We start from the raw sequence: 25,167 nt of genomic DNA on the forward strand, positions 1-25,167 counted from the left end.
ACATTTCTAAAACTGATTGAAGCTATCTATGACAAACCCACAGTCAATATTTTACTGAATGGAGTAAAACTGAAAGCTTTTCCTCTTAGAACTGGAACCAGACAAGGTTGTCCTCTGTCACCTTTACTATTCAACATAGTGCTGGAAGTTCTAGCCAATACAATTAGGCAAGACAAGGAAATAAAGGGAATCCAAATGGGAGCAGAGGAGGTCAAACTCTCCCTCTTTGCTGACAACATGATCTTATACTTAGAGAACCCCAAAGACTCAACCACAAGACTCCTAGAAGTCATCAAAAAATACAGTAATGTTTCAGGATATAAAATCAGTGTCCACAAGTCAGTAGCCTTTGTGTACACCAATAACAGTCAAGATGAGAAGCTAATTAAGGACAAAACTCCCTTCACCATAGTCTCAAAGAAAATGAAATACCTAGGAATATACCTAACGAAGGAGGTGAAGGACATCTATAAAGAAAACTATGAAATCCTCAGAAAGGAAATAGCAGAGGATATTAACAAATGGAAGAACATACCATGCTCATGGATGGGAAGAATCAACATTGTTAAAATGTCTATACTTCCCAAAGCAATCTACCTATTCAATGCCATTCCTATCAAAATACCAACATCGTACTTTCAAGATTTGGAAAAAATGATTCTGCGTTTTGTATGGAACCGGAAAAAAACCCGTATAGCTAAGGCAGTTCTCTGTAGCAAAAATAAAGCTGGGGGCATCAGCATACCAGATTTTAGTCTGTACTGCAAAGCCATAGTGGTCAAGACAGCATGGTACTGGCACAAAAACAGAGACATAGACACTTGGAATCGAATTGAAAACCAAGAAATGAAACTAACGTTTTACAACCACCTAATCTTTGATAAACCAAACAAGAACATACCTTAGGGGAAAGACTCCCTATTCAATAAATGGTGTTGGGAGAACTGGATGTCTACATGTAAAAGACTGAAACTGGACCCACACCTTTCCCCACTCACAAAAATTGATTCAAGATGGATAAAGGACTTAAATTTAAGGCATGAAACCATAAAAATCCTCCAAGAAAGCATAGAAAAAACACTGGAAGATATTGGCCTGGGGAAAGACTTCATGAAGAAGACTGCCATGGCAATTGCAACAACAACAAAAATAAACAAATGGGACTTCATTAAACTGAAAAGCTTCTGTACAGCTAAGGAGACAATAACCAAAGCAAAGAGACAACCTACACAATGGGAAAGGATATTTGCATATTTTCCATCAGACAAAAGCTTGATAACTAGGATCTATAGAGAACTCAAATTAATCCACATGAAAAAAGCCAACAATCCCTTATATCAATGGGCAAGAGACATGAATAGAACTTTCTCTAAAGACGACAGACGAATGGCTAACAAACACATGAAAAAATGTTCATCATCTCTATATATTAGAGAAATGCAAATCAAAACAACCCTGAGATATCATCTAACCCCAGTGAGAATGGCCCACCTCACAAAATCTCAAAACTGCAGATGCTGGTGTGGATGTGGAGAGAAGGGAACACTTTTACACTGCTGGTGGGACTGCAAACTAGTACAACCTTTCTGGAAGGAAGTATGGAGAAACCTCAAAGCACTCAAGCTAGACCTCCCATTTGATCCTGCAATCCCATTACTGGGCATCTACCCAGAAGGAAAGAAATCCTTTTATCATAAGGACACTTGTACTAGACTGTTTATTGCAGCTCAATTTACAATCGCCAAAATGTGGAAACAGCCTAAATGCCCACCAACCCAGGAGCGGATTAACAAGCTGTGGTATATGTATACCATGGAATACTATTGAGCCATTAAAAAAAATGGAGACTTTACATCCTTCGTATTAACCTGGATGGACGTGGAAGACATTATTCTTAGTAAAGCATCACAAGAATGGAGAAGTATGAATCCTATGTACTCAATTTTGATATGAGGACAATTAATGACAATTACTGTTATGGGGGGGGAACAGAAAGAGGGAAGGAGGGAGGTGGGCGGGGCCTTGGTGTGTGTCACACTTTATGGGGGCAAGGCATGATTGCAAGAGGGACTTTACCTAACAATTGCAATCAGTGTAACCTGGCTTATTGTACCCTCAATGAATCCCCAACAATAAAAAAAAAAAAAAAATTAAAAAAAATACAAAATAGGGCGGCACCTGTGGCTCAAGGAGTAGGGCGCCGGTCCCATATGCCAGAGGTGGCGGGTTCAAACCCAGCCCCGGCCAAAAAAAAAAAAATACAAAATATTTATTATACAATAATAACTGACAAAACGCTAATTTGTTAAACTTAAAAAAACTACTACCACTTCACAACTCTAAAAAAACCAGTTTACATTTTTGCTAGTCAAGATACCCTACCTCCAAGTTATAAAAGTAAGGAAATTTTGATTTAAAAAATGTCATTCTATGATTGTCCCAATTGTTTTTTCATTATGCCACAACAAAACCAAAATATCTTGGAAATGTTTTGATTATTTAGGCTTGGCGCTTGTAGCTCAAGTGGCTAAGGCACCAGCCACATACACCAGATTTGTTGGGTTCAAATCCAGTCCGGCCCGCCAAACAATAATGACAATTACAACCAAAAAATAGCCAGCCATTGTGGTGGGGACCTGTAGTCCCAGCTACTTGGGAGGCTGAAGCAAGAGAATTGCTTAAGTCCATGAGTTAGAGGTTGCTGTGAGCTGTGATGCTACAGCATTCTACCCAGGACAATAGCTTGATGCTCTGTCTCAAAGAAAAAAAAAAAGAAAAGACATGTTTTGAGTATTTAAATGGAATGTTTGTAATTTAAATTACAATCAGTTTAAATAACTTTTACATAAAAAAACAGGTCAACTGACATATATATTCTGTGCCCTCTTAGTAGGAACAGGAAATACTAGTGACAAAGCCTCAGGAAACTTAATACCTCTCAATTCAATCACAGCACAGTAATCAATCAGGCTTGGCTAGTGCTATTTAAAGAAGATGGCTGGTCACTTTCTCCTGGTATAACTGAACATGCTAACATTTTCATCAACTAAATAGCTACTTCATTATCTCATATTCTTCTCTACATTCCTTGTCTCCAGGTTGGAATAGCCCTACATGGGATATGTAGAAGTAGCCCAGAGCCTGTTGGTCCTATTTTTCTGGTTTGTCCTTTCCAACCTTTGGTTGGTTTGTAAAGCCCAGAGGGGTTTCTACTAACATTGTTTTCAGGCTTTTCTTTTAATTTGGCCAGTCTTCTTTGTTTTTCTGCCTTTTCATCTTCCTTTGCCTGTCTATATAAAATTTTCAATTCAAGTTTATGTAAATTTGTTTCTCAAAACCTGGAAATTTCAGCAGCAGCAGTTTTCTATTTTTCTGCCTCTTCCCTTAGCTCCTTTTCAGGCCTCAGAAATTTATTCTGTTCCTTCTTCTGCTGGGTATAACTTTCTAATAATAATTTTCGTTTAAATTGGCATTAGTGCTCTTTCTGATTTTTTTTTCTGTTTCTCTTCTTTTAACTGAGAAACCTATTTCATCAACATTTCTATACTTTTCTGTTTTTTTTCCAAGTTTCAATTGCCAATTTCTGTTTCTTTCTTTGTTCCTCATTTTGCTTTTGATTATTTTCTTGTTTACTATGAAAAGTCATAGGTATATTGTCTGTCTTTTCCTTTAACTTGAAAATTTTCTCCCTTTTTGCTGATTTTTAGTTTTCCAATTCTGTTGTAGTTTGGCCGGGGCTGGGTTCGAACCCTCCAACCTCTGTATATGAGGCCGGTGCCCTACTCATTGAGCTACAGGCACTGCCCTTTGTTTTCCAATTCTGAATCGACTTGTTTTTTCTTCTAGAGTTAGAAATTTTTGATACCATATCTCATATGGTATACAGTGTTCTTCCAGAAGGGTGTTCTAGAACTCCTTCCATACCTGGTGGCTTCTCTCTATGTTTATTTCTCAACTTTACAAAGTTCTGGTGATCATAATCATCCTAGTCCCCTTGTCGCCCTCCTGTTTGCTGAAGGAATTTTTGAAAATGTAGTATTTCTTCTGGGCGAGTGCTTGGTGTTACTTTGTCTACGAGAACATTGCTTGGGATTGCTCTGAAAGCTTTTACTGTTTCTGAATTACCCAAAGCCCTTAAGTCAATTTTTCTTGATATGGCACGCAGCTCATTATTAGTTGTTTTTCTGCTTTAATTAGCTCTTTATATATCAACCTTTGTTCTTCTGTTGTTGCTGTGACAAGTCTCACTCTGTCACCCAGGGTAGAATGCCCTGGCATCCTCAGAGCTCACAGCAACCTCAATCTTTTTTTTTTTTTTTTTTTTGCAGTTTTTGGCCGGGACTGGGTTTGAACCCACCACCTCTGGTATATGGGGCTGGTGACCTACTCCTTTGAGCCACAGGTGCCGCCCAGCAACCTCAATCTTTTGGGTTTAAGTGAACCTCTTGCCTCAGCCTCCTCAGTAGCTGGGACTACAGGTGCCTGCTACAATGCCTGGCTAGTTTTTCTATTTTTAGTAGAGACAGGTCTCATTCTTGCTCAGGCTGGTCTCTAATTCCTGAGCTCAAGCAATCCACCTGCTTCGGCCTCCCAGGGTGCTAGGATTACAGTCATGAGCCACCATGCCAGCCCTTTGCCCTTCTTTAAATGTGTTAATTACATTTTCAGTTTCTTCCTTTGTCTGAGCTTCTCAACAAAGTCAGGTATAGGCTTCACATCTTTTAACTGATGCTGAAGTTTCTTCACATTGTGGTCAATTGTTGTTGGATTTTTGCTCTGCTTTTTCAACTTTTCTGCTGTGCATATGAATTCTGCTTTCTTTTTTTTTTGTAGAGACAGAGTCTTACTGTACCGCCCTCGGTAGAGGGCCATGGCGTCGCACGGCTCACAGCAACCTCTAACTCTTGGGCTTAAGCAATTCTCTTGCCTCAGCCTCCCGAGTAGCTGGGACTACAGGCGCCCGCCACAACACCCAGCTATTTTTTAGTTACAGTTTGGCCGGGGCTGGGTTTGAACTCGCCACCCTTGGCATATGGAGCCGGCGCCCTACTCACTGAGCCACAGGCGCCGCCCAGAATTCTGCTTTCTAGTTCAACAAATTTTCTGTGTTGAATTTGGAAGCTAAAAAGGACAAATTCCACTGGAAGTACTAAAACAGCCATCATTCTGCACAGAGCTTCCAAGTCAGGAAGATGAGGACATAGGACTTCTTGGGTCTTATTCTGATATTTTCTATTGCTATTGCAATGCTGGCCTCACTCCCACACTTGTTTTGGGGGCCCCACCACATCCGTGATGGTTGTCGCTGCTGCCACAACCTTGACCAGGGTGACTTTTTCCTCACCCCTTATGTCTACTTTTTTTTTTGTTTGTTTGTTTTTGGCCAGGGCTGGGTTCGAACTCACCACCTCCAATATATGGGCCGGAGCCCTATTCCTTTGAGCCACAGGTGCCGCCCCCTTATGTCTACTTTTAACAATAGCCTTTTCCTATTCCTGAAGCCAGAAGGTCTGCTTTGAACTAAGTTCTATAAGCAAAGTTCATTTTGGAGGGACCTACCTAAGTTCCGGTCAACTTCCCTGATTCAACTTTCCCTGTTTTGTTTGGATCTCTAAAAATGGACAGCTCTGGGATTGCCAGTCTGTTCTTGTAGAGTTCCTCCATATCTACTTCGCAATTTCTGATGAGTCGGCACTCGGTCTTTGCTTGACTCTGCACCTCTTCCTGGCTTCCAGAGTAGAGTTCATCCTTGCAGTTCCTTTCCCAGGCAGCACTCTGGTGAACTATCTCCAGCTTTAGGTCCTAATTCCTCCTGGCAGCCTCATACCCTGAGTTAGATGGAATAGGCCAGTCATCTCTGAGGTAGCTCCAAACTTTTCACTCATTTGTTTTTCCTCCTTACAACCTTTCTTCAGTCAAATCTCAGGATCTTATATTCTAGAGCGGGAAGAGACCTCAGACCATCTAGAATGCAGCCTCGTGGTTTAGAGACAAGCATATCTCTGTTCCTTCCCCATATTGCCATCTGGATCCCTTTGAATCCTGGGAACAGGATTTCACTTCATCTTGATAAAGTGACTTTTCCATTTTCCCATTCAGTATCCATTTTCTCTGAGAAAAAAAAAATTAAGAACTAAAGCTGACTTTATATTGCAGAAAATTGTTAGTGGGTAAAATTGAGTGGGGTATGATAGAAAGGAATAAATCCTCATGTTCTTCCTATATTAAAAGAAAAATAAGCCTATTTCCAAATTATGTGAACATATTCTTGTGTTTGTATGCTCTTTGTGCTGTCTACTGAGCAGCCTTGACAGCTTAATAACTGCAAAACAACACTGCTGTTTTCCCGCTATACTGTTAGAAAGAGGGAGTGTGTTTCAGAGACAAGGATAATGAACGAGTGGGCCTGCGTCTCCCAGAGCCCCATCGAGCACGACATAATTGAAGCAATCTAAGCAAACAGCACAATTCTTGCTTCCAGTTTAATGGAGGTGCATAATGGAAAAGATGGGATGAGTAGGAAGATGGGGGTCCTTGGCTGATGGGGCCCCTGCTTTTTAACCTTAGTTTTTCAGCTGGAGCTCCATGGACAGACAGGGAAGATCTGTTGAAGAAGGGAGCTGACTTAATTTGACTTTTAAATTATGGTTTTAAATAATTTCATACTTTAAATGTCAGTGTCCCGTCACAAAACCTCGTCTAGGAATGACCTATAATATCTCCTTAAAAATCTCAGTCCCCCAGGCAGGGTGGGACACTCCATGAAAGCTAATGAGTCCTTGTACTTAGTGGTGTATGCGCATGTGTGCGTGTGCACACATATCCTGGGTGCCTTGAGATTGTCGGGGTTCACCAACAGCATGTGATTTGAATGACTATTATGTGTGAGGTACTGCATTAGATAGGTCCTGGAGACGCAAAGTCGTAAAAACATGATTCTAGATCTCAAGGGTCCCAGTAAACAAATGTATCATGACTTGAAAATATATTTAGTGGAATGACTGGTGCCTCTTAAAATGGGCTGTTTCAGATTAAAAGGAGCATAATTTTATCACCCATTAAGAATCTTGTCAATAACCATTTTTTTCCTAAAATATTTCCTTTTTTCTTTCAGCCTTTGGTTCAAGTGGCAGTTATGTTCCCTAAAACAGCTTCTTCTGTCATGCTCCGTACGGGCCCCTTTGTTATTTTTATGATATAGACTCAAAGAAGCGGAACCTTTTAGAACTGGAAGGAACGTCGTCGGATACATATCCCTTTCCTGATTTTCTCTTTGAAACATGTATCATGTTACTTTCCATTCCGTTATATATATTGTGCAGCTGTTCAAGTTCTGCAAGCGGGGAAGGTCACTGGTATAAATAGGATACCTCACCATACCAGGAACTTGCTCCTGGGACTTTTGGAAGTGAGAGACCTCATCCTGTGAGTACTAGTGACTGTCAGGAAGAGGAAGATTTACTGTTCCCTGGGTGCTTAGGCATTGCAAAGGGGAAGGGTGAAAGGGTTTAGGGAAATTGAGGGGAAGGCTGATGAGAGAGGGCTCTGAAAAATGAATTTCTTTGTTAAGTTATATCCTAAGACTGGTTTGATGTTTCCAAGGTCCAAATCCTTGGAAATGGTTCAGAAAAACATTCTTAATAAGCAAGTATGTGTGTGTGGGTTTACAGGCATATCTCCCAATACTGTTAACATAATTTAGGAGTGCAGAAAAACATAATCCAATGTGTTAATCATATTTAATGAGGTCTTTAGCCATAGAGTATCATTGGAGGATAGTTATTAATTAGGTTGGCTAAATAAAATCAGGGCCTATATTAATTTTACCTGTATTTGTACTACCATGTATTTTAGAAACATTGACTGTTTTCTCCAGAGTATATCTTACATTTAAATTCACAAACTTATCCTTAGAAAAAGTGCTACATACCTCATTGCTGAATATCACTATGGTCACCTTCAAAGTCCTCCCCTGGGAATCTATGCACTGATGCCAGTGCCTAGTCCATCCTTCCAACAATTTGGAATTCATTTTCTGGAATGGCCTTCACAATGGTCATGGTATTACCCTTGATGTCCTGAATGTCATCAAAATGTCTTCCCTTCAATATTTCCTTTATCCTTTATTTGCCATATCTTTGGGTAAAGAAAAAAGTCAATGAGTGAGTAGGGAGGGTGTTCCAATACAGTAATTTGTTTATTGGCTAAAAAATACCCCACAGACAGTCTGTGAGAGTGGTTCATTGTGGTGATGCAAGAGCTATGAATTATTAATGAAAAGTTCAGGTCATTTCTGTCTAACTTTTTTATGAAGCATTTTTTTTTTTAAGAGAAAGTTTCACTTTGTTACCCTCGGTAGAGTGCCTTGGCGTTACAGCTCACAGCAACCTCCAGCTCTTGGGCTTAGGTGATTCTCTTGCCTCAGCCTCCAAAGTAGCTGGGACTACAGGCTACAATTCCTGGCTATTTTTGTTGCAGTTTGGCCAGGGCTGGGTTTGAACCTGCCACCCTTGGTATATGGGGCTGGCACCCTACTCACTAAGCCACAGGCGCACCCTCATGAAGCCTTTCAACACTTCCAAATTGTAAACTTGGTTAACTGTTTGTCTAGTTGGTACAAATTCATAATGAATAATCCCTCTGATATAAAAAAAGGTTAGCAACATTGTTTTGACTCTGGATTTGGACTGACGGAACTTTTAGAGTCGTGGAGAATTGGCTGACTGCCATTGTGCACGTCGATGCTTTCTTTCAGGATTGTGTTGGAACAGTCATGTTTCATCACCAGAGATAACGGGGCCCAAACATCAATTTGCCTCTCAAAGATCTTGGAAAACTTCAACTCTCTGCTTTTGTTCATCTGCTTTTGGGATGATTTTTTTTTTTGTCTGTTTGTTTGGAGACAATCTCAGGCTGTCGCCCTGGGTAGACTGCCGGGGCGTCACAGCTCACAGCAATCTCAAACTCTTGGGCTTACACGATTCCCTTGCCTCAACCTCCGAAGTAGCTGAGACTACAGGCGCCTGCCACAATGCCCAGATATTTTTTTGGTTATAGTTGTCATTGTTGTTTGGCAGGCCCAGGCTGGATTCGAACCTGCCAGCTCCAGTGTACATGGCTGGTGCCTTAGCTGCTGAGCTACAGGCACCGAGCCACTTTTGGGACCATTTTTGCACCCACTTTACCCATACCAACACTTTCAGTTAAGATTTTCCTGTTTCTGTATTGATGTTTATGAATTTTTGCAATATTTTCATCAGTTCTGCTTGTTATTGGCTGCCCCGACGTCTCTTCATCAGTAATACTTTCTCTTCCCTCCAAAAAATGTTTAATCCATTTGTATGCTGCTGTTTTCTTCATGGCATTATCCCCATAAACTTGAACCAACGTGTCCCTGATTTCCATTCTTGCCAGGTTTAACAAGAAATTGAATGTTTGTTCATTGCTCTAATTCAAGCTCTGACATTCTCATGACAGCACACAAAAAAGTGCAACAGCAACAATGAGTGCCACACAGCAAGACACCAGCGCCCATTGACATGAACACAGCTGTGAGATGTTGATATACCAAGGTCATGAAACCTGACTGAGCTGTTTGTACAGTGCTGCCAACATAAGCACATGGTGGCAAGTTCACAAACTTAATTATGGGGAAGATAGGAATAACCCTCTTAATTTTGGAGCCTGGAAATAGGAACATTCGCAATGGAAAAGAGTAGCCTGTTTGATCACATGCCAATGAAGAATATTCAGTTATTTATTTATTAAATCAATAATTAACTCCCACTTTGTGACCAGTTCTGTACTCATTGTGAAAAGCCCTGCTATTTTTAATCATCTCTGTATATTGAACAGTGAAATAGAATGAAAACATAAAAATAATGAGAAAATACTTTTTATGAAATTGACAAAATGCTTACATATTTACCATATAAAGTTCAGTAGATATGATCTATGAGACTGGTACCCTGTTTCCCCGAAAATAAGACAGTGTCTTATTTTAAGGTCTGCTCCCAAAGATGTGCTAGGTCTTATTTTCAGGGGACATCTTATCTTTCCTGCAAGTAGGTCTTATTTTCGGGGAAACAGGGTAGCATGCAAGCTTAGGTTATCCAAATTCAGAAAAGATGACAAGATAATAACAAATTAATAGGTTGAAATCCAAATGGAAATGGGAACCAAAAGAGCTAAATGGAATGCTCAGCACCAAACCCTCTTGTACCCTGAAGGTGTTTGCTGAGCCAGGTAAATGTAGGCTTAGGTTTTCAAAGTTTCCTGATGCTTAGGGGACAGGTACCAAAGCAGATTCCCCCTAAAGTGGAGAGTCTAATAGGAGCCTCTTCCTCTGTTATGAAATGAATTGTCCCCTCTAAATTCATAGGGGGTTGAAGCTCTAACCCCCTAGTACCTCAGAATGTGACTCAACCTGGAAATAGACTTTCAAAGAAGTGATTACATTAAAATGAGGCCATTAGGGCCTGTTCTAATCTGATCTGACTGGCGTCCATATAAGAAGAGGTGAGAAGGATGCATAAGGAGACACCTGGGCACAGGTGCATGAATGATGCCCCTGTGAAGAGGCAACAGGTGGCTGGGCACCTGTAAGCCAAGGAGAGAGTTGAAACACATTCTCCCTAGTAAGGTATCGCAAGAATGGAGAAGCAAGTGTCCAAGTACTTGATATTAATATGAAGCCAGTAGATAATCTAATGCAGGCCCACATAGGAGAAAGACTCAATTCAAGTTGCTGGGCGGGTGGACAAAAAGGGAGGGAGAGGGGTAAAGGAGAGGAGATTGGTGTGCTGCCACTTACTGGGAACAATGTAAGGGTATTGGCACATCTTTGGGGTATGGGACACAACTACAAGAGGAAGTCTACCTAACAAATGCTAATACTGTGACCTAGATGTTTGTACCCTCCCATTAATCTGAAAAAGAAATAAGGAAGGAAGGAAGGAAGGAAGGAAGGAAAGAAAGAAAGAAAACCCAGTCACAGAGGGACAAATATTATATGATTCCATTTATATGAAGTACCTAGTATACGCCAATTCATATAAAACACTGCTGATCCCCTTTTTTTTGCAGTTTTTGGCCAGGGCTCAGTTTGAACCCACCACCTCCGGCATATGGGGCTGGCGCTCTACTCCTTTGACCCACAGGCGCCACCTTTTTTTTTTTTTTTTTTAACACTGATGGCATTTGTTAGGTAAAGTCCCTCTTAACACTGCTGATCCTTTGTGGACTAACTCATTCAACTGTATTTTGCATCCCCTAATGGGTAATCTAGGGACTGGGTTTAACTGGGATGCCTGAAAGGGCTTGATTTCTCTGTTCATAAGATGAGTTGTGTGAGACTAGGAAAAACAGTTTCATTTTTTCCTATAGTTTGAAAATACTCTAGGGATCACCTCCTAGAAAGCAAAACCAAGTCCTGTTCGAGAAATACTCCCTGCTTTTGCGGGAGGGAAACATAATGTTGCTATGGACCAGTGACCGGTAGTGAGAAATTTTTTAGTGAGAATAAATTTTCACTCATCATTGTATGCTTGGTGTGTAAGGGGAAGATAACTTTTTAGTTCACAGGTTTCAAAATCAAGAGGAGTTAACACCTGAGAGGTACTCAAAGCCTCTCATATGCATCCTAACAGTGAGTCTGCCACAGTTATTGGATGAGACTATTTTCCATGGAGGGGTAGGAATTGAATTATGGTGACCAAGGGCAGACTGGTTGATTGCTACATCAGTGGCTCCTGATCAGTCATGTTTCCTGATATTAATGCCTTAGTTAGTCCTCTCCCATGTTGACTCTGGGGTTGGCCAGTGGGGCACCAACAAGTATGATGTAAGGACAGGCTATACAGGCATCTATGTCCTGGAAGGCAGTTGTTGCCTTGTGAAGAAACCCCATTTTTTGTCTTTTTTAAAATTTCAGAATATTAAGGGGTACAGGTATTTTGTTTATATAATTTTTTTCTTCAGAAATTGAGTTAAGGTCATCAGTGTGCCCCACCCCGACAGTGTGCATCAGATCCAATTGGCTGTGAGTTTACCCACTCCCTCCTGCCCCCCTCCCGGCTTGATTTTCACTGAGATTTACTTCCGTATGTGCACTTAAGCCTTGATCAATCAGATTCAGCCGGGTATTGAGTACATGTGTTTGGTTCTCCAGTCCTGTGAAGTTTCACTTAGAAAAATGGTCTCCAGATACATCCAGGTTGTCACAAAAGACACTAGATCACCATTTTCCTTCTATAGGTGAGTGAATGCCATCGTATGCATACACCACATTTTATTACATTTGTAATTTGTTATGACATAAAACCTAAGGTAACTACTATAAGGCAGAATTATTCTCAACTGCAGGTATAGTGAATATGATTAAGTAGGCAGCTGTACTTATAACTATCACTGGACATTTTATTTTATTTTATTTTTATTTATTGATTTATTTATTTGCAGTTTTTGGCCGGGACTGGGTTTGAACCCACCATCTCCGGTATTTGGGGCCTGCGCCCTACTCCTTTGAGCCACAGGCGCCGCCCCTGGACATTTTCTTTTAAATAAAATACTATTTACATGATTGCCTCCTATTCTTCTTTATTTGCATTTAGAGATTTGAAGCAACGGGATGATCAGTATAGATGATCTTTTCAATATTTCCTATGCAGATGCACATAAAACATAGGACTATATCAGATTTTATTAGGATCATTTTCTTTTTTATTTGTTTATGTTTTCAAAAATTAAAGAGGTACAAGCATTTTTGTTACATGGAGGACTTGAATAATGCTGAACTCAGGGAATTTGGTGTGCCTGTCATCAGAGTAGTGTACAGGTTTTCTTCCTCAGCCCCTGCCAACCTCCTGATAGGTAGGTTTTTCTTCCTCAGCCCCTGCCAACCTCCACCCTTCTTGTTTCCAATGTCTTTTCCACCACTATATGTGACCATGTATACAACTCATTACCTCCCACTTATTAGTGAGAACATGTTGTATTTGTTTTTCCCTTCCTAAGATACTTTATTTAGAATAATGTTCTCCAGTTCCATTCAAGTTGCTGCAAAAGGCATTATTTCATTCATTTTGGGCTCCATGATATGTAACACAGCACTTCTGATATCAGGTGTGTGAGGCTTTTTCCCTACATTCTAAGAAACTCTCTGGTGGACACCAACAGGGTGTCTTATCATTTAATATTCTGACACTGTCTACCTAGTGGTAGCATCAGCTCCCACAGGTGAAGGCAGGCGTCCTCAAACTTTTTAAACAGGGGGCCAATTCACTGTTCTTCAGACTGCTGGAGGGCCGGACTTAAAAAAAAAAACAAAACTATGAACAAATTCCTATGCACACTGCACATATCTTATTTTGAAGTAAAAAACAAAACGTGAACAAATACAATTCACACCATTTCATGTGGCCCGCGGGCCGCAGTTTGAGGACGCCTGGGGTAAGGGCTCACTCCCCAAGACTGCCCTCAGTTAAGATGGCAATCACACCTGTGCCTCTAATGGAGCAGCTACAAATCAGGGCGCCCATGACCCCTTTCTCAGCTTCAGTTAATTTGCTAGAATGGCTCACAGAATTCAAAGAAACACTTTACTTGCATCTGCCTATTTATTTTAAAGGATGCATATGAATAGCCAGATGGAAGTGATTATAGGGCAGGGCATGTGGGAAAATGTGAGAAGCTTCCATGCCCTCTCCGGGCATGAAACCCTCAGGGAACCTCTAAATGTTCAGCTATCTGGAAGTACATATGAACCCTGCCCTTTTGGGGTTTTGCGAAGGCTTCATTACAAAGGCATGACTGATGAATCATTAGCCATTGGTGATTAACACAGCCTTCAGCCCCTCTCCTCTCCCAGGAGGTTGGGATGCTGAAATTCCCAACCCTCTCATCCTATCTTAGTCTTTCTGGTGACCAGCTCCTGTTCTAAGGCTACCTACGGGAGCCACCAGCCGTCTCATTAGCATGCAAAAGACACTTTCATTACTTTGGAGATTACAAGAATTTTAGGAGTTGTGTGCAAGGAACCACAGGCAGAGACCAAATGTATATTTCTTCTTATATCACACTATCACAGCATTACTCTCTTCAGTTCACCCAGTATCACCCTCTGGGCCCTTGCTCTAAATTCTGCTTGCAAACTGGAGAGTTCCTTCAAGTTAATTTCTCTTTTCATACATACCTGCAGTCCCCAGCCCATGAGCCACAGACCGGTGCGTAGTACTTAGGAACTGGGACGCATAGTAGGAGGTGAGCAGTAGGCCAGTGAGTGAAGCTTCATCTACATTTATCCATTGCTCAGATCACTGCCTGAACTTTGCCTCCTGTCAGATCGGAGGTGGTGTTAGATCCTCATAGGAGCACAAATCCTACTGTAAACTGTGCCTGGGAGGGATCTAGGTTACATGCTCCATATGAGAATCTAAGGCCTGCTGATCTGAGGGGGAGCTGAGGTGGTGATGCTAGCTCTGGGGAGAGCTGCAAATACAGATGGCACCATCTAGTTGCAGGAAAACAAACTCAGGGCTCCGACTGATTCTGCACTATGGTGAATTGTATAATTATTTTATGTATTACAATGTAATAATAATAGCAATGAGGTGCACAATAAAAGTAACACCCTTGAATCATCCCTAAACCCCCACCCAGGGTCCATGGAAAAATTGTCTTCTATGAAACTGGTACCTGGTGCCAAAAAGATTGGGGATGGCTGATGTATACCAGATGTCTCATCATATGCAGCTGCAGGAAGCCAACTGATACTTCCAGCATGTTGTGTTGACATCTTAGCCACAGCTGTAAGTGCATCTAAGTGAGGTACATTTTTCCTCTTCAGTTATTGCAGACTACAGTATTGCCAATTTGATACGTTGAATGTTCATGTTCCCCCAAATAGATGTTAGAATTCCAACTCCCAAAATGATGGTAGTAGAGGTAGAAGATTTGGGGAGGTGATTAGGTCATGAGGTCATTAGCACCCGCATAAAAAAAGCTACAGAGAGCCCCCTAACCTCTTGGCCATGTGGAGACTCAGCGAGAAGATGAACACCTATGAACCACAAAGCAGGCCCTCACCAGACTCTGAATCTGCTGGCACTTGGATCTTGGACTCCCCAGCCTCCAGAACTATTAAGAAAACATTTATGTTCTTTTCGTAAGACACATGGTTAGGGTATTTTGTTATAGCAGAGTGGTTGTACTAATGTGCAATTGTTTCACTACACAAAACAATGTCTACTTAATAGCTAAAGTAAAAAAGTCCTCTCTGCCTTTCTAGGCTCCGCTCAAGGTTTGTTTGTCATACCTCTAGGCTTCAGGTTTTTAACCTCCACCTGCTCCAAAGCCAATGCTGTACACTTAGACGGAGTTTGGGTTTTTTGTTTGTTTTTACATTGAGGTTTTTATTAAGGCAATACTCTATTTCTAGGTACCAGTTTCTGTTTAAGTGATCTGTTACTAAGATCGTGACACAGCATGCTGAAAGTATCAGTTGGCTTCCTGCTGCATATGATAAGCCACTAAGTTTGGGGGTGCATAACTAGACACCCCCAAACTTAGTGGCTTAACACAACAATAATTCATCGTTATTATTTTTTATAATTCTATAGATTGGCTGAAAGATTCTTTTGCTGGTTTTACTTGGGCTCAGTTATTTGACTATTTAAATTAGTTGACTGGGAGATGGGCTCAACCCTGATGCCTGGGACAATCTCTCTTCATGTGGGGAAATACCAGGAGCTGTGTGGATTCCATGGAGCTATTAATGTTCCATCCATCCACCTTAAGGACCAGCATTCCTGACAATAGGCTTTTCAATAGTAAAGGAGAAGTCAGAGCCAGAGGTTAGTAAAATGATATCTTCAATGCATTAAATCAAACAAAAAAAAACCCCTCAGCCTAGAATTCTATACCTGATGAAAATATCTGTTAAGAATGAGGACAACATGAATATATATATATATATTTATTATTATTATTATTTTTAGATAGAGTCTCACTCTGTCTCCCTGGGTAGAGTGTCGTGGCATCATAGCTCACAGCAACCTTAAACTCTTCGGCTTGAGAGATCCTCTTGCCTCAGCCTCCTAAGTAGCTGGGACTACAGGCATCTGCCACAATGCCTGGCTAGTTTTTTTCTATTTTTAGTAGAGATGGGGTCTCACTCTTGCTCAGGCTGGTCTCAAACCCCTGAGCTCAAGCAATCCACCTGCCTCAGCCTCCCAGAGTGCTAGGATTACAGGCATGAGCTACTGTACCCCGCCGTAAATATATTTTTAGATGAGTAAAACTGGGAAAATTTGCCACAAGCAGTTGCCCACTAATGGAAATTATAGAGGGTGGACTTCCTGTAGATGGAAAGTAATATCAGAAGGAAAATCTGAGCTGTGACATGAAACAAAGAACACATAAAACAAGAAAGCAGTATCTTAAGGGATTGAAAAAGAAAGTAGATTTAATATACGCTCACAATAACATGTAAGTTGGAAACAAGATAAATGGAGCTAAAGGTGGTCGAAGTTTCCTGAGGTTTTTGTTTTGTTTTTTGCTCAGAAGGATCAACTTTAGCCTTTGTTAAGTAGGTCTGTCAGGATTTAAAAAAAAGAAATATAGAATGGATTGAGCAAATATAAAGCATAAAATTATAATATATGGTTGATATAAATCAAAATGTACAACTAATTACGTCAAATATAACTGAACCGAATGTTCAAATTAAAAGGCAATAATTTTAAAAGATATAACTTAATCATCTAATCTCAAAATACAGAAAGCAGAGATCACCAGTTTGAAATGTACGGAGACAAAACAGACAGATAACAGCCATTGCAGAAGGTTTTAACAGAGCTCTGAGGAACTGATAAATTCAGCATATCAGAATTCAACAGACTATAGAAGCTTTTAAAAACACGATTAATAAGCAATTAGGCTGGGTGCAGTGGCTCACGCCTGTAATCCTAGCACTCCGGGAGGCCGAGGCAGGTGAATTGCCCTGAGCTCACAAGTTCAAGACCAGTCTGAGCAAGAGTGAGAGCCCATCTCTAAAAATAGCAGGGCATTGTGGTGGGCACCTGTAGTCCCAGCTACTTGGGAGGCTGAGGCAAGAGAATAGCTTGAGCCCAAGAGTTTGAGGTTGTTGTGAGCTATGACACCACGGCACTCTCTCTACCAAGGGTGACAAATGAGACTCTGTCTCAAAAAAAAAAATTAATTAATAAGCATTTAACGTAGATAAAAACTGCACCCAGTAACATTTTTTCCTAGCACACACACAGAACATTTATGGCAAAGGACCAGATGCAAAGTCATATGGTAGCCCTAACATATTTTGAAGAATGAGATTTTACAGAGTTTGGTTCAGTTGCAAAGTAAGTAAGATAAAAATCAATAATAAACATAAATAGGAAAGCCCATATTTTTAGAAATTAAAAAATACCTCAACACAGCACATGGGTCAAAGAAGAAACCGGATTAGAAATTAGATAATATTTTGAACGGAAAACTAACACATATTTTGTTGCTACTGGAACACAGCTAACACAATTCACAAAGAAAAATTTAAACCTTAAAAATATATTAGATACAGGGGCCACACCTGTGGCTCAGTGAGTAGGCCACCGGCCCCATATACCGAGGGTGGCAGGTTCAAAACCGGCCCTGGCCGAACTGCAACAAAAAAATAGCCGGGCGTTTTGTGGCGGGCACCACTCAGGAGGCTGAGGCAAGAGAATCACCTAAGCCCAGGAGCTGGAGGTTGCTGTGAGCTGTGATGCCATGGCACTCTACCGAGGCGATAAAGTGAGACTCTGTCTCTACAAAAAAAAAAAAAAAAATTAGATACAATTCACACATACAAACAGAGGCTATTACAGCAAGTCCCCGGGTTGCAAACATCCAACTGATATGTGACTTGCACTTATCAGTGGAGGCTATTACAGGTTATTTACATACAAATTCAACTTAGGATCGAACCTCCCAAATCTATCTTGTTTGTAACCTGGGAACTCCCTGTATTACAAAGAAAATTGCTATAAACATCCATGTACAGGTTTTTACATGAACACAGTCTGAATTTGTTTGGGATGAATGCCCAAGAGCATAATTGCTGGGATTAATTTTCAAATAAAAAAAATTAAAATTAGATAAGAAGAGTGGGTACAAATTAATGAGCTAAGCATCAGTCACAAGAAGTTAGAAAGCAGCGAAATAAGCTCCCTAAAAAGACAGGAAATAAAGTGCAACGCATGAACGAAAAAGAACAGAAAAATAAAGTAAAAATCACCAATCACAGAAATGAAAATGAGTTTCCACATGGCATAGTTATTTTATGAATAAAAAAGAGGACAACATAAACTACTTTATTCTAAAATGTTTGAAACTTTATGAGGGGTGTGCAACCTGTGACTGCTTGCAGATTATTTGAGGATTGTTTTGCTTATCTGTGGTGTTGGATATCGTGAAAAGTGTGTATGCTAATCAGCTTTCATTACTGTTTGTGTATTTACCGTGTGGCCTAGGACAACTCTTCTTTTTTTTATTATTATTATTTTTTTTTATTGTTGGGGATTCATTGAGGGTACAATAAGCCAGTTACACTGATTGCAATTGTTAGATAAAGTCCCTCTTGCAATCATGTTTGCCCCCATAAAGTGTGACACACACCAAGGCCCCACCCCCCTCCCTCCATCCCTCTTTCTGCTCCCCCCCCCATAACCTTAATTGTCATTAATTGTCCTTATATCAAAATTGAGTACATAGGATTCATGCTTCTCCATTCTTGTGATGCTTTACTAAGAATAATGTCTTCCACTCCATCCAGGTTAATACGAAGGATGTAAAGTCTCCATTTTTTTTAATGGCTGAATAGTATTCCATGGTATACATATACCACAGCTTGTTAATCCATTCCTGGGTTGGTGGGCATTTAGGCTGTTTCCACATTTTAGTGATTGTAAATTGAGCTGCAATAAACAATGGCCTAGGACAACTCTTATATTTCCAAAATATAGCAGAAAAGAGAAAAGGCTGGACACCCCGGCAAGTCTAGATCTGAAGTTGATGCCCTTATTTCTTTGCCAAGAAACTTGAAACAATCAGAACTACAACACAACCTGCTCCCATATAAGAACCCTCTTTTGCCACCATATCCTCCTGCCTGTTAACATAATACATGTTAGCCAGGCGTTGTGGCAGGTGCCTGTGGTCCCAGCTACTTGGGAGGCTGAGGCAAGAGAATCGCTTGAGCCCAAGAGTTTGAGGTTGCTGTGAGCTATGATGCAACAGCACTCTACCAAGGGCAAAAAAGCAAGACCCTGTCTCAATAAATAAATAAATTAATTAATTAATAAAAATAAAAATAAATTCAAAAAAATTAAATAAAAATAGAAAAACTAGCCAGGCATTGTGATAGGCACCTGTAGTCCAAAGCTACTTGGGAGGCTGAAGCAAGAAGATGGCTTGAGCCCAAGAGTTTGAAATTGCTATGACCTAAGATGATGCCATGGCACTCTACCAGGGTGACAGAGTGAGATTCTGTCTCAAAAATAAATAAATTTAAAAAACCACAATAAATTTATCCATGCTGCTTGCTATTTAATTCCTCCACTTGTGCACTAGATCCCATCCCTGTCTTACTAAGGACTTTGGTTTACCAATTTTCTCCTCTCCTTGTAAACTATTCACTTTTTTTTTTTTTTTTGAGATGGTTTCACTCTTGTTGCTCAGGCTAGAGTGCCATGGCATCAGTCTAGCTCACAGCAAGCTCAAACTCCTGGGTTCAAGTGGTCCTCCTGCCTCAAGCTCCGGAGTAGCTGGGACACAGGCACCTGCCACTATACCCGGCTATTTTTAGATACGGGGTCTCGCTCTTGCTCAGGTTGGTCTTGAACCCCTGAGATCAAGTGATCCTCCTTCCTAAGCAATCCTCTTACCTCAGCCTCCCAGAGTATGAGGATTATAGGTTTGAGCCACCAAGCTCTACCTCTATTTTATCTTTTAAAAAACTCAGTCTTTTAGTTCTGTGAAAATACTGAGACAATAATGATTAAGCTCATAGCAATGTATATCCCCAGCAGCCAGACTGTGATTATGTAATACCATTTCCCACTAAAAAGAAATAGTTACTTGAAGAAATGACTGATTCCAGGCCTGGGTTAGGAAATGTATAGGAAGAGCCTGAAATACCTTTCTGAATCAGAGAGCAAAGATGAAAGGAAGAGATTAAAGATAACTCAGCCATGTCAAAAGGATTCATGAGTCAACCTGAATAGGCTGCTCTGGCTAAAGTTGAACAATTTTAACATTATTAAGGATAACAACTTATTCTTAATAAGTTGGATTGAAACACATAAAGTATGTTATAATTCACAAATTCATTGTAATACAAAGGAAAAAAGAAGTGACTCAAATTATTGACAATTGGTTACCTGTGGAGAATGCTGGTGAACCAACTCATTAATGTAAAAACTAGTAAACAAAGGGAAATAATTAAGCATTTATCCTGATGTTTCCATATGACCTATACCACTGGGTAACTAAATGGTAGTTGAGGAGAATGCTATAGACTGAATGTTTGTATCCCTGCCATCCCCATAAAATTCATATGTTGAAATCCTAATTCCCTAATATAATGGCCTTTGGTAGGTGATTTGGTCTTGAGGGTGGGGCCCTCATGAATGGGATTAGTGTCCTTATAAAAGAGGATCCAGAGAGCTCCCTTGCCCTCTGCCATGTGAGGACTCACTGAGGTGAAGGCCATTTATGAATTAGGAATCAGGCCCTTGTCAGACACAGAGTCTGGGGCACCTTGTCCTATGACTTCCCACTCTGGTAGAGAAATCACCACAGATGTGAAAGAGATGTCATTCATTTCAGCTAAGTTTCCTTCTTTCACCATCTCTACCCCCTAGAAGCCAGAGTTTATCAATTCGTGGATGAACAAACTGAGTCACTTAGCAGGTGGAACTTCAATAGGAGCTGAGAGCAGGCTGGGTGGAAATTGTTTCAGTTGTTTTAGTCTTGTCTCCTGATCATGTGGCTCTGACACTATGCCAGCTGTATCAGCCTGTTTGAGCTGCCATACAAGTTTCCACACACTGGGTGGCTTAAACCAGTTGTCCCCAACCTTTTTTGGCACCAGGGAACTGGTTTCATGGAAGACAACTTTTCCACAGACCAAGCTCCTAGATAATTCAAGTACACTGCATTAGTGTACTTTATTGCAGTTATTCTTACATTGAAATATGTAACGAAATAATTATACAACTTGCCATAAAGCAGAATCAGTGGGAACCCTAAGCTTGTTCTCCTGCAACTAGACGGACCCATCTGGGGGTGATGGGTACATTGACATCAAAGTGTGTTGCTGCTATAAAGCCTGCCATCAGATCCAGCTCAATTGTCACTTGCCACTTGCTGATAGAATTTTGATATGAAGACTCAATCAAAGACGCAAGCAATTGATTTATTGTGGTCTCTGTGCAGTCAAACCTCTCTGCTGATGATATCTGTATTTGCAGCAGCTCCCCAGCTAGCATCACCACCTCAGCTCCACCTCAGATCATCAGATTCTCATAAAGAGAGGGCCAGGTAGGACATCTGAGCATGGGAGCTGGCCCTTTCACACCCCTCAACAGTGACACCCTAGAGGCGTCTCCTTCAACCTCAATACAAATTAGAAAATGGGAACTTTAATTTCAATATCTTAAAGAACTTAAATACTTTCCTCCAAAAAAAAAAAAAAAATGGCAGATATACCCAAATCCTCTATCTTCAGGCCTTTCTCTGCCTCTGTTCTTATCCCTCCCTCTATTTTTATCTCTCCCTATACAGATCATTGCTCCAATACCTTTCCCTATATCTTCTCTGGTCTTTCTCTCCATCTTCCCTCCTCTAGGGATTTCTCAAGTTCCTACTGCACCTCCACCTCTTAATCCCCCCCTGCAATCTCAAGCCCCTCCACTCTCCCCCACCCCATCAATCTGGGACTTTTCACTGCTTCCTCCCACCCCAAGCCCTGCCCAACATTCTCATCCCTCCCCCCAAAGCAGGTGCCATCTTTGCACTGTCCATGTTGGTCACCCTCCCCTTTCAATAAACCTGGCCTGTGGGTGGATCACCTGAGTTTAGGAGTTCAAGACCAGCCTGAGCAACAGTGAGACTCCATCTCCAAAAATAGACAGGTTTTGTGGCGGGTGCCTGTAGACCCAGCTCCTTGGGAGGCTGAAGCAAGAGGATCACTTGAGCTCAAGAGTTTGAGGTTACTGTGAACTATGATACCATAGCACTCTATTGAAGGTGACAAAGTGAGACTCTGTCTCAATAAATAAATGAATACATAAATAAACCTGGCCTGAACATCTCTTCTGCAGCCTCGTCACTGAGTGGTCTTATCACCAGGTGGCCTTGTCACCAGGCACCACCTTTACACCTTTTATGGCCTGGTTCCTAGGTTCTTAACAGGCCATGGACTGGTACCGGTAGTCTTACTGAATTACAGCCTCATCTTTATGACCTCCTTTAACCTAAATTACCCCCTTAAAGCCTCATTTCTAAATATAGTCACTTTGAGGGTTAAAGCTTCAATGTATGGATTTTGGAGGAAGGGAATTCAGTCTACAGCACCCTACCCCCACTCCCATGCCAATTTCTCCTACTCAGTGCTGGGTCCAAGCCAGATCTCTGCATTGATAGCCAAGTACCTGAAAGGTTCCAGCTACATGAATATTTGCTGGGCTTCATGACAGCCCATATGGCTTTGCACTGTCTGCCAGAGCTTGGCTGAATTAATTAGATCAAATCAAAGAGGAGAGCCTGAAAGGATATTGCTTTTTGCTAGTCCTTCCCATCATATGACAAAACACTGGAAGTAATTAATCAGTCACGTGACGGGGGGGGGGAAGGTCGTTTGCATGTGTGTCATTTATTTAGTTTCATTTAATTTTGTAGAAGCTTTGTCTATGAAGACAGTGCACAAAACATTAACTCACCTACTTTTAAAGGTAAGAATAGTAAACATGAGAACAAATCTAGTGAAATAACTAGATTCTACCAAGGGTACTTCAAATATTAGGAGCAGTGGAAAGGCAGTGGGGAGAGGGAAGGGGCAAGAGATACCAAAGAAATAAGGAGAAAAAGAACAATAACGGACGAGAAGGGGCAGGGCCACACTGGAGGAGAGGGAAGGAACCGCCCGAGGAAGGAGCTCCATGGAGCAACAGACACAGGATTCAGGAATAGAACCAACAGTCCAGGGAAGCAGAACGGTAGAGAATGGCTTAGAAGCCACTTAGGTTGGTGCTTCTTAAAATAAATACCGCTTTCTTCCCTCTGAGGCTGATGTGAGCTGAAAGCATGAAAGATAAAATCATAATGTTTTCTAATTGTTAGGTTGGCTAAATAGTGTTTCCACTTGGTTCTCCTTTAGTCCTAAATAATCAGTCTGTTCTATGTAGAAAAGCTACAATCCCTGAGGGCATGAAATTAGTTTTAGAGTTTCAGAACAATGCCAACCCAACTGTAGAATGAAATCAAATCAAGGACCAAAATACCTTCATCCCTGCAGGGAGAGCTCTTGGATCAGTGGAGCAAACATGGCTGGTTGCCCGCCCTTCCCTGCACCCCCAGCCGTTCTCCCTTCTAGTTTGCTGAGAAAAATGCTTTTATTTAAATGACAATTGTTCTTCCCAGCTGAGAGAATACATTTCCATAGGCAAGACCAGTCTTAGCAATCCTGCACCCTACTGGCAGTGACCACAGTCGGGGTGGGCAGTGAGGTGTAAGGCAAACCTGTGTGAGGGCCTCTAAGGAAGATTTTCTTACAGGTACTATACAGAGTTCCTTCCTGCTCTGGGTGCTGTTATATGAGAGTGTGCTGCTGCAGCCAGATTGTGACCAGAAGAGGTAGTTCGGGAAAACTCCAGAGATGGGGACCTGGTACCTTGCACCTACTATGGTTGTCATACCATGGAACCAATTCTGACACTCTCTACCTCAAGACTTCTTATCAAGGGGGGCAATTAAATGTCTTATCACTCAAATGCCCACTAGCCCGTGTTTCTTTCTTGCAACTATGCACACTTAACTGAGAGATTAAGCATAGAAAAAGCTAGAGGATATTAGTAGGATTACATTCAATTACGAGGTACAGAAACCCCAAAACAACAGTAGGTCAAAGGAGATAGAAGTTTGTTTCTGACTCATGTAGAAGTCTGGAGGCAAGCAGACCAGTTGGTATAGTCAGCAAATGGTCATTCTAGCTTGTTAATCAGCAGCCTATGGCCTTCTTTCCCAAGGCCACCTTATCATCTAAGGTGGTTGCTCCAGTTCTGGCCACTGATTCCTTTTTCATCCATCAGAAAGAAACGAAGGGGAAGAAGGAACATAGACATATGGCTTATGTCCATGTGCTCAAGAAATAAACATCTTCAGGTATCAAACCAAATAACTGGTGTATCTGAAGGTCCCTGTGTAATGCTGGAAGGAGATTCTCCCCCATCAGAGGTGCCCACAGTGCGATGGCTTTGGGGGTATTGACCAGAGGCAGGGACTACAGAGCAGGGCCAATGCCAGCTTCAGCAGGCGCAGCGGCAGCAGTAAGAAGCTCAGTCGCTTCATCTTTCTTGCAAGCGGGGCCAGTAGAGAGGTGTAAGCACTGGGGAAACACCCTGGGATGGAGGCTGGAGGTGGGAGGAGGGAGGAGGAGGCCCGGGATGGAAGGGACTACAGAGGTGGGAAACATTCTTTATTCCTGTTAACGTGGCCTCTTTTTCCCTCTAGGCCAGTGTGAACTGGGAAATGTAGGCTACAAACCTATGCAGTCTGAGTTATAAATGATCGAGACTGAGTGATGTGGGTGGGAGCACAAAGCTCTGTGGGAGACAGCAGCCCTGATGAGTTCCCAGCTCCTTGGAGCTCACCCCACTTCCAAAATTAACTCTGATTCTTTGAGGGGTCCTAACAAAGGCACCACTGAGGCTGTGATACTTCCCTGGACACTAGGAGATAGCTAAGGAAGCAGACGCCTAGGGCCAAGCTCTTTGGAGAGTCACAATGGATAAAAATGGATTTGGGTTTGAAGCTGGTCCCTTGGCTAACCTCACTCAACTTCAGATGCCTCATGTATGACACAGGCTGGGTGATCACACCTGCCTGTGACAGGAT

General features: G+C 41.4%; 1 long non-coding RNA gene and 1 pseudogene across 1 annotated transcript; one reads left to right on the plus strand and one right to left on the minus strand.

The window, feature by feature from the left end:
- Positions 1 to 3,067: 3,067 nt before the first annotated feature.
- LOC128594732 (coiled-coil domain-containing protein 112-like) lies at positions 3,068 to 6,427 on the minus strand (annotated as a pseudogene).
- Positions 6,428 to 7,364: 937 nt separating this feature from the next.
- Positions 7,365 to 24,023, plus strand: LOC128594908 (uncharacterized). The gene is made up of 3 exons (XR_008382652.1): positions 7,365 to 7,425; positions 14,659 to 14,807; positions 23,829 to 24,023. It is a non-coding gene; the product is annotated as an uncharacterized LOC128594908 (long non-coding RNA).
- Positions 24,024 to 25,167: the final 1,144 nt, after the last annotated feature.

Source organism: Nycticebus coucang, chromosome 9, assembly GCF_027406575.1.
Source record: "Nycticebus coucang isolate mNycCou1 chromosome 9, mNycCou1.pri, whole genome shotgun sequence".
NCBI lineage: Eukaryota > Metazoa > Chordata > Mammalia > Primates > Lorisidae > Nycticebus > Nycticebus coucang.